Here is a 10,862-nt window from a genome sequence, read left to right as displayed (position 1 = left end):
GGCCGTGAACCTAACAGCCGAGACTAGTTCCTCTCTCGGCTACAATCGTTTGATTAGAAGATGAGTTCAAACAGGCGCACCACTTATCCATCCTACACTCATCAACATCTCAACGCACGATAGACCGTGCTGGCACGCCCGTGCACAACCGCACCGCACCCAAAAGCAGGAAGCCGCATGTCAACGCATATCCCCTCGGCCCGGAACTCCAGGCCGTGAGATTTGCGCGGCAGACAGGGCCATGTAGCGGCAGCGAGATGGGCCAAATAATAAATTTCGACCCAAAATAATTGGCAGTGACATGGCATGGCTGGTTCTTCAATATGCATGAAATATCCATGCTTTTTACTTGGCTGTAGTCGTTTTGTTTTTCTTAGCATGAAGTTTAGCATGGTTTTGGCAATTATTAGCTTGAGTTTAAACACAACGATAAACAACTCAAGGATAACCAATTAAGAGTCTTCTAAATCATAGCCGGGTCTTTTCCGGGAAGGTTGGAGGGGTTGCAATGGTCCCACTAAAAACTCAATCTTCTTAGACATCGAGGATGTCGCCTTGAAGAACTTTCCTAGACACTGTAATATCGGAGTTTACTTACTGGGGTTACCAGAAGTTGGCTTATTTTGTGGTACGACATAGGAGATAAGGCTTGGTTGAATTTTAACCCAAAATAAGTTAGCTTGCATGATTGATGTGCTAGAGTGACTAGTGATGCTTGATTTGGCATGGTTGTGGTTTGCAAGAGTTGCATTAGTTTTGTATGCTTGATATTGGTTTGCATGCTTTGTTTTAGCGTGTATATTTGGTATTGGCATGTATGCTTGATATTGGCATGTATTCTTGGTAATTGGCTTGGATGCTTGGCATTGGCATGTATGCTTGATTTTGGGCTCGTACGCTTGGCTTTGGCTTATATGCTTGGTATTGGCTTGGATGCTTGGCATTGGCGTGTGCGCTTGGCATTGGCTTGTATGCTTGGTATTGGCTAAGGTGACATGGTTTAATATAGCTTTTTTGCTATTTAGCATGTGGATGTGCTTGTGTGTTTGAGTTTTGGCATTTAGGAATAGGCATTTTTCGTTCCGGCGGCTATTGACGGGCCTGGGCTGCTGTAAAAAGCCAAATGTGTGGAATTGCCACTTGTGTCTGAGTTCAAGATCAGACCCCAAGAATGCTTCGAAAGGGTAGTTGAGCCTTAGGAAGCACCTTGGTTACCTTCACCAGCAAAACCAACAGTCACTTACAGATAGATACTTAGCTTAGCATGAGAGGCTCGTGGCTTGGAAGCAAAGCAGTCATGCGTTTAGCATTAAAGAGAGAGAAGGCTATGATTTCTTATGAGAACTAGGGGTTTAAAGTAAGGGGAGAATGAATTTTAAGAGGATTCATTGAAGAGAGAGAGAGAGAGAGAGAGAGAGAGAGAGAGAGAGAGAGAGAGAGAGAGAGAGAGAGAGAGAGAGAGAGAGAGAGGGAAGGACAATGGGTGTGTTGAGTAATTTTCCAGCAGCAAAGATGCTTGATTTATGCCTTTATGTTTTGACGTGTCTGGTTTTAAAACCAGATCGAAGCCAAACTATCAAAACCAAGCAACCAATTGCTGACCCCAACAAGTTGACTTGGGGGGCTTTATGCCAAGCAAATTCAAATAAGGACACCATGCCATCCAAACAAGCAAACCCATCCACCTTTTTTGCCATACAATATAAATCATCTATTTGATTACAACAAGCCTAGACAATCCTGCATTATGGTGACAAACAGTTTTCTATTTCCCTTTTTTTGAAATAAGCCAAGTACTGCCAACTCAACAAGCCATCTACCTAAGTAAGAGTTTCAAGAGAAGGATAATGGGAGGAAAAGCTTGAGGTTTGAAGGCTATGATGTTTATAGCTTGGAAGGAAGAAAAAGCTTGGAGTTATGCTTGGTGAGGCTTTATAGAGAAGATGGAAGAGGCCATATAATCTCATATCAACATCAGCAATGGTTTGACGTGCTAGGATGGCCACTGAGTCGCCAAGCATAGCCACAAACCAAGCTTGGCATGCATTACAACAACAATGCATTCTCCTCTCTCATGCCATAAACTATGGGTAAAAGGAAGTGCTAGGATGAGGGATTTCATGTGGGCTTTGTTGGTCAATGGCTGCAAGGATGCTTGCAGCAGCCAAAGGATGGAGGTTGATGGCTAGGATGGCCGCTGGAATGCTTGTAGCTAGGGGTGGGCACGGTCCGGATTGGATCGGTTTCACCTCAAAACCACGGCCGAACCAATTACAATATGATGGTTTGGTTCGGTTCGGTTTTAGTTACAATCAAAATGAAAACCAAACCATTCATAATTGGTTTGGTGCGGTTTTGTTCGGCTGGTCTAGACATAAAACAAAACATCTTACAATAACAAAGAACCTGTTAACAAACATACTAAAACAGAAAGTGATCCAGCTACAAATATCAAAATTATCATCAAATAATCCAAAAATCCAATACATCAAACATGGAAAGTTAAGCAAATTTCCAATAAAACAAAGTTCAACATGCATACAATCCCACATTTGCGTACAAATAGAAATAAACTTCAATATCCAACTAATTAATACAAATCAAACTAGAATTTTCAAAAAACAAAAAACAAAAAACAATAGGCAGCATGTCTTCATTTCCTTTCTCAATCAGAAGAAACATGTAAAGGCCCCATAGCATTTGATTTCTTCATTTCTACATAAGAAACACAATCACAAATTTAGTTTCAACATAATAAATGATCGGTTCATAATTGTATATCATTTTGTACCCTTCTAGCTTATGATTTGGTTATGTTTTTGAGTTAAACTTGTGCTTTTAATCCTTTTTGTGTTTATCTTTCAGTTAATTGAGCTTTAGGTAACAATGATGGCTTTGGAGAACATAATTCATTCAATTCAAGCATGTTAAGGCCTAATTTGGATGAATTGATGAAGAGCTTAAAGACAAATTCATTATGGCTACAGCCCCCTGCCAGTCCAGTTCCGTATGTCATATTGCAAGCTTTGTTTCAGCAACCTACGTAGCTCGGATGAGGCCGCATTCTTCATGAAAGTTGTTCCAATGGGTGTGTACTATAACATATCCAAAATTCAGCCCCATTGGATAAATCTGGAGTCCGTTACCTAGCAAACACAGAGCCATGCTCAGGATGGATTTTTTCAGCGCGGAAAATGAAGTTAGCAATTTGTTTTGGCCTTAACTTCTTACTCCGACCTTGGATTGGCCCAAATAACATATGGCTGGAAAGAAGACATTCTGAACTTCAATTTAGAGTGCTTAAAGTCCTAATTTGATTAAGAGAAGCCCAAGTTGTAAGCCCTTGAAGTTGCTGGTCATGCTGACCTCAGCATGTGCTGGTTGGATGCTTGGTCATGGTGAGCTAGGCATGAGATATCATTTCTGGTTGGAAGCTTGGTCATGGTGACATGAAGATGAGCTAGGGCTGCTGGTGGGATTTATTGGGGAAGTGCATCAACCATTCAAGATTTTCTAATACAAGTGCATCACCCAATTTAGATTTTCTAATACAAGTGCATCAACCATTTCAGATTTTATAAAACAAGTGTTGTATGCATTAGCCATATTGAATTCAGATTTTCACTTCCCCTAGGCCTATAAATAGGGAAGTTCTCTAAGCTTGTAAAAACACCCCAAGGGGGGGAGCTCTCAAGCACTTCTCTAGAGCTCCCTTCCCTTCTCTCCCTCAAATTCTCTTAGTTTCCCTTTGTAGTTCTCAATTGTTGTAATAAGATCATTCTATTAAATTTTCTTTGTACTAAATATCAAACACTTTTCCTTTTTCTTCTTCTAAATTCTTCAAATACTCTCTTCTCCAAACACTTCACAAACACATTTCTCTTCCTTCCCTAAGTTCTCAAATTCTCCAAGTTCACAAACATCCTCCAAGTTCTCAACCACTCTCTTCCAAATTCTCAAAGTTCCTAAACACTCTCTTCCAAAATCCACAAAGCTCTCAAAACACCTCTCTACTTTCTTCTCCAAATCCTCCAAGTTCTCAAACACTCTCTTCCAAATTCCCCATGTCTTAAACACATTCCCTTCCAAAATCCTCAAAGCTCTCAAACACATGTTCTTCCAAAATTCTCTAAAGTTCCCAAACACTTTCTTCTCCCTCCTCAAAGTTCTCAAACACTTCCCTTCTCTCCCTCAAATTCTCTTAGTTTCATTTTCTAGTTTTCAATTGTTATAATGAGATCTTTGTGTTGAAATTCTCCTTAAGTTTTTCCAAGTTCTACTTAATTTTCATTGTTATGTAAATTCTTTTCTTTAGTTTCAAGTTTGATTAGTTTCCAAGTTTCAATTATGATTTTTGTTCTTATTCATTATGCTTATAAGTTAATATGCTAGTTTGAATGATTGATCACCATTTAGGCTTGCATGTTAGCTATCTTGGTTTGAATTAAGAGTAGACACCATGCTTTAATTCGAATTGAACTATGAATAGGAAGAGTATGTATGGACATTCGACAACAGGGATTAGATACATGCTTGGTTGTTTAAATTGTTCTTCTATGCTTAATGGGTTCCTAATGCTTAATTTTAGGTTAGACAACAAATGATCAAATTAGGGAATTAGGAACACAAGGTTATGACCAAACACCATGGCTTAATCATACTTTAGCTAGAATCAATCCGTTAATCTAATTGAACTTGGGAACTTATCTGCTTGAGTTAGTTATTTCTTTCTTCCTTGTTTTATTTATTTCCTTTCTTTTTCATTTCTGTTTTGTGTAGGGAAACTAAATTGGATCATTCAATCACCAATCCCTGTGGAATCGACCTCGCACTTACATACGCTAAACTACCAACGGCTCGTGCACTTGCGAGTATCACAAGTTGAGGATGCAGTTGAACCCATTTTGGTGCAGCTGAAATCCACACAACAATAAACACACAAGTTATAAACAATTAAAAGAGATATGTTATTACCTGACTCAATTGTTTCATAGAACTCCATCTCTTCAATGGTAGGCTCAACTTCTAAAAATATTGAAGTGGACTTTAACCAATTCTGTGTACAAATCAAAGCCTCAACCACAGCAGGACTCAACGAACTACGAAACGAGTTAATTGTTCTCCCTCCCGTGCTAAAAGTAGATTCTGAGGCAACTGTAGAGACTGGAATTGCAAGCACATCCCTTGCAATGGCTGCCAACACTGGATATTTAGAACTATTCACCCTCCACCAATTTAAAATATCAAACTCTTCAACATCCTGTTCTGCAGCATCTGACAAATATCTATCTATCTCATGAGATAGAACTACTGCCTCTTTATCTTCTTGCCTCTTTTTCCACTTTTCTTTCATAGCCTTTTTCTTATCACCTCCAAAATTTGAGGACTGAGAACTACCACTTTGAGTTTGATTACTAACCATTGAAGGTGTACTACAACTACTACCACTTTGAGTCGGATTACTAACAAAACATGCCTCATACAACCCATAAAGCTTGAACAAAAGTGCTTTGACACCGGCTGTTTTCGTGACAACGTAACAATCATCTTCCACATACAATTCAGCAATATGCATAGATAAATTGTCCAACTTATACCTAGGATCAAGTACCACAGCTACCAACAAGAATTGGTTCACATTATCAAGTGATCCCCAATACTTGTCATACTTCAATTTCATATTTTGTGCCATGTTAGATAGTAGAGGATTATCTATTATACTCAATTCTACCAGTTCACAATCAATTGCAAATAAATCATGAAAAGTAGTATGACATGTGGCATGCAAAGTGGCACTACACCTCAAAGTGAAGTCATAAAAACTTTTCAAAAAGTTAACAAAGATAACAGCATTTGCCCAATCCTCCTCAACTGGTGGCATACTTCCTCTACCAAAGTAAGTTTTAAAATGCCCATCCTCATCTTCCAACCTAGCAAAAGCCTTTTTAAATTTCAAAGCAGCTTCTAGCATCATATAGGTAGAATTCCACCTAGTTGGCACATCCAACACAACTAGGCCTTTACAATCAATCTTATCTTTTTCAATGCAACATTTAAACATTTCCAACCTTTGTGGGGAGGATCTAACATACATGACAGCATCACGAATATTCTTAACAGAAGAATGTAACTCCTTTAACCCATCAGTAACAATCAAATTAACAATATGCGCACAACATCTCATATGCAAGTGTACACCATCTAACAACAACCCACCATTTGGCCAATCCTTCATCTTATTTTGCAAATAAGATACAGCTTTATCATTTGCAGAAGCATTATCTAAGGTAATTGTGAGTACCTTCTCTATACCCCATTCAATCAAGCACTTCTCAATAAGCCTCCCAATTGTCCTACCTTTATGATTTTGAATTACACAGAAATTCAAAACTCGCTTATGCAACATCCAATCACTATCTAGGAAATGTGCAGTGAGTACCATGTAGTTTATATTTTGAACAAAAGTCCATGTGTCAGTAGTAAGGCAAACCCTATATGCCTTTAACTTCGCTTTCAAGAGTTGCTTCTCATCATAATAAAGTGTAAGCAAGTCTCTGGCAAGTGTTCTACGAGATGGTGGTATAAATCTAGGGCATGCAACACTACAAAATTGACGAAAACCTTCTCCTTCTACAAAACTAAATGGTAACTCATCAATTACAACCATCCTAAGACATGCTTTTCTGCATTCTTCCTTACTAAATCCTACTGCCCAATAGTAGTAAAGCCTCCAGAATGGTCCTTTTCAAAAGTTAGAACCTTCTGTTTTGAACCAGGCACTCTATATGGATATTTCTGACATAAAAAATTTATATGAGTCCTCAAACTTGATGTCCCACAATTTGCCGGATCATACTTGTAATAAGCAATTTTACAATACTTGCATCTAACTCTAATTGGTTCAGAAGGATTACCAGTGTCAAATTTCTCGAAGTGATTCCACACTTCACTTGGCTTCCTAGTTGGTTTTCTCTTTTTCAAGGGAGGTAAAGGTGGAAGATCATTATCACCACCAATCTGAGTTTGAGAGCCTTCAACCCCTGTTGCCATAGAAAACATCTTACTTTACTTACAGATATGCTAATATAATATTTAAAAGACTAATGAAAGACATGTTTTTTTAAATGGAAGTACCTGCGTGAGCTTGAGAGGCTTGAACCTCTTCTGCAGATTCATCCATAGCTGATGAATTACTAGAAGCAACACCTATATAAAAAACACAATCACAGATTTTTCATCAAAATATCAAAAAACATCAAAATGTAAAGATATTAAGAAAAAAAGGAATAATCTTTTAAAAATAGAATAATGTATAAAAAAAGTTGTCTTCTAAAAAAATTAAAATAGAAAGAAAAGACGAAATGAAATACCCATCTATTAATCAAATACCCATCTATTGTTTTTGGACGAATCAAATACCCATATATATATATATATATTAATCAAATACCCATCTATATATATTAATACCCACATATATATATATTAATCAAATACCCATCTATTGTTTTTGGACGAATCAAATACCCATCTTCTAACTTCCTGCAAATCCCACCCACCTCACCCCATTGCACCCACACATCATCATCACCATCGCAGAACCCACCTATCCCTCTCCCAATCTAATTGAAGACCCATTAATTTACAGAGAGAGAGAAAAGACGAAATGAAGACCCACACATCATCATCACCATCGCAGAAATTTAATAGATTATAATGAGAAGAAATTTAAGCTATTAGACTATTAAATTTGGTGCAGCAGAACCCAATAGAAAAAAGCCGAAATGAAGACCCATATTTATAAAACCATCAAGTATAGAGAGAGAGAGAGAGAGAGAGAGAGAGAGAGAGAGAGAGAGGTTACATTGGGGAGACGACGAAGAGGCTAAAGGTGATGCCATTGTTTGCCAAAAGTGATGAAGATGGAGATGAATGATGCGATGCGATGAGCTGAGAGTAGTGATTGTTGTGTTGTGTGCGGCTAGGGTTAGGAAATGAAGGATAGGATGAGAGAAATGTGAGGGAAAGGTAGAGAGAAACATATCCGTGAGTTTTAGTTTTGGCTTTTGGAGTCCAATCATGTGCGGTATGGTGCATGATAACAATTACAAATAACCACTCGAGCCTTGCCACATGTAAAATATAGTTTACAAATAATAAATTTATTTTTAATCAGTCCGGTTCGGTTTAGGACAGTTTACAAAATGCTCAAACCGCAGCCGAACCAAACCAACCCGGTTCGGATCGGTTTTTGAAACTGTTGACTTTTTCTTTGGTCAAACCCAAACCAAACCAAACCAATATAATCGGATCGGCCGGATTGATGCCCACCCCTATTTGTAGCAGCCGAAAGGAAGAAGGAAGATGAGTTCTCATGGTTGCTAATAGGCTTGTAGCAACCAAGAGATATTTGATTTTGCCTAGCAAATGCCTCCCAATTTATAGAGGGTGATCGGAAGGCTCGTTCGGGCTTATTGATTCTCGGATCGCCATAGAGTGGTGGATCAAGCCTTCGTTCCCCCTTTTTTTGAGTTAGCAAGGACTAAGCCCAAAGCATCTCGAGGGAGAAGCAAGTCCCAGGGGAGTACTCTGTTCTTCTTCCAGCGGCTGCGTGTTTGGTGCTGATGTTTCTGACAGCTTGACGAAGAGTTAAAGATGACTTGCTGATATTTCTGGCAGCTTGAAGAAGAGTTGAAGATGACTTGCTGATGTTTCCAACAAATTAGCCAAATTAGCCCCCCTCCATAAGCTATATGCCAATACCAAATATACACGTCCTACCCAGTAGAGTTGCCATTTATGTTGGGGTCTTTTTCCGTCGGCAGGCTCGTCCAAGCTTGTTAATTCTTGGACCACCGTAGAGTGGTGGATCAAGCCTTCGTTGTCCCTTTTTTCTGAGTTAGCGAGGACTAGGCCCAAAGTATCCCGAGGGAGAAGCAAGTCCCGAGGGAATACTTTGTTATTCTTCCAACGGCTGCGTGTTTTGTGCTGATGTTTCCGGCAGCTTGACAAAGAGTTGAAGATGACTTGTTCATATTGATATAAGATTATATGAGCTTGGCATGAGAGCTTGGAGTGTGGGAGCTAAAGACCCACAAGTTTAGCAAATGCGAATACTTGTGCTTGGCTTGGTGTTTGATATGCTTGAGTTTGGGTGTTGATAACTTATTGTTTGAAGCTATGGCTATGGTGGTTTGATTATTTGGCTATGATGGTTGGGATGCTTATAGCAGTCAAATAAATGGGTTTTCAAAGAGCATGGCTAAGGAAAGAAAAGCTTAAGATTTTGAAGGCTATGGTGTTTGTGACTATGATTCTAGAGAGATTTATGAGTTCTAGAGGTGGGAGGACAATGGGTGTGTTGAGTAATTTTTCAGCAGCCTGACAAAAGCTATATCAGACTTTGGAAAAGCTTGCTAAAAGAGAAAATGGGAGGAGATGGAGGAATATGGCACGAAATTGCAGGGCTTCAGGGATGAGAGATAAAGCTTGCTCTCTGGATGTGAGTTGTGTTGGTCTGCCTTGGGAAGCCAGTAACCCATTCATTCTTCAGTAAGAGGTGATGGCATGTTAGTTTGGCAAATTGCTTGGCATGTTGTCTCTATTTTTTTTTTTTTGGCATGGGGTGATCTCACACGTTTTTTTTTTCTTCTTTATCTCAGCACACCCGTGCCCCTCATTTTTCTTCTTCTCCTTCAACTCTTTCTTCTCTCTTCAAAATTCAAACTCGTGGGTACTGTGCATCAATTCATAAGTCATATTTGGGAGCTCATATCAGAAAACTTCCTTGATGAAAGTTGTTCATTTGCTCGAGTACTATAACCTGTAAAATTTGTAGAATTTTTGAATTTATTTGATGCCTCAAAGTTGGTCTGCAACTTCTGTATTCATCCATGGCTGGTGAGTTTCTATAGATTCTGCTTCTACCTGTGTTTTTTATGTTCTGATGCTCGGATGATTGCGCTTACTTCACAAAATTTGCTCGAAATTATGTTGTTGATAACTTATCCAACATTGGGGATCATCCAAACATTGTAGTGTTCTCTACTCTCATTTTTCTGAAGCATGTTCATGAATTGATGTTGATGCCTTTGTTGCATGCTTGTTTTCTTTGCTTGAAACTTGAATTCAATTGCACTTCTCAAAACTGGTGAGTTAGGTATTGAATTTTGAGGCTGAGCTTTCGATTTAGGATTCTAGCTTGGTGATAAACAAGACTCATACATGCTTACTTGGGTAATGCATGTCAAGTGTTTGTGAAAATGTCTCACAGAGCTTGTGGGCTGTTCTTTGAACTTTCGAAATGTTTCTCTTGGAATCTAAGTTGGAGGTTTTGACACATGAAAATAGACTTCTCAATGGTTGTGTTGGAACTGGTCTTGTGCCATTTGAAGGAAAAATGAATTTTTGGTGCAATTTCAAAGGGCTAAGCTGTTGGAATTGTGCAGTTTCTGCTGCATGGCATGTTTTGGGAATTTGTTTGACATGCTTCCCTAGCTCTAAATGCAACGAAATTTTGGGAAAATGAAGCTTGATATGTCTAGTTCTAATCTGGAAAGTTTGGAAATTGTTGGCTGTAAGCTTGATTTCTAGTGATTTTCCAAATGTGGGATATTTCAGCTAGAATGGTTGAAAGACTTGTGTATAAGTTTTGCTTGACATGTTGCTTTTGTTTGAGAATTTAGCATGTCCTTTTTCTTGGCATTGAGTGCTGATATGGGCATTACTAGAGCATGATCTTGAGCAACATTGTTGTGAGAGCATGATGTTGTATGATTTTGTCGCAAGAGCATTGTTAAGCTCATAATTTCATACATATACATGCCCTATTTACTTACTTCTTTTGCTTAGTTTCTTAGATT

At 38.7% G+C, this 10,862-nt stretch overlaps 1 long non-coding RNA gene across 1 annotated transcript; it reads right to left on the bottom strand.

Moving 5' to 3' along the window:
• Nucleotides 1-2,504: 2,504 nt before the first annotated feature.
• Nucleotides 2,505-8,003, bottom strand: LOC148294436 (uncharacterized). Its single transcript, XR_015836012.1, has 4 exons — nucleotides 7,865-8,003; nucleotides 7,135-7,206; nucleotides 6,915-7,040; nucleotides 2,505-2,715 (listed from the first exon to the last, which is right to left on the bottom strand). It is a non-coding gene; the product is annotated as an uncharacterized LOC148294436 (long non-coding RNA).
• Between the last annotated feature and the right edge of the window lie 2,859 nt (nucleotides 8,004-10,862).

This window comes from Prunus avium, chromosome 5 (genome assembly GCF_965620075.1).
Source record: "Prunus avium chromosome 5, drPruAviu1.hap1.1, whole genome shotgun sequence".
Taxonomy (NCBI): Eukaryota; Viridiplantae; Streptophyta; class Magnoliopsida; order Rosales; family Rosaceae; genus Prunus; species Prunus avium.
Note: the sequence above shows the minus strand (reverse complement) of the source record. Positions and strands in the feature narration are given on the sequence as shown.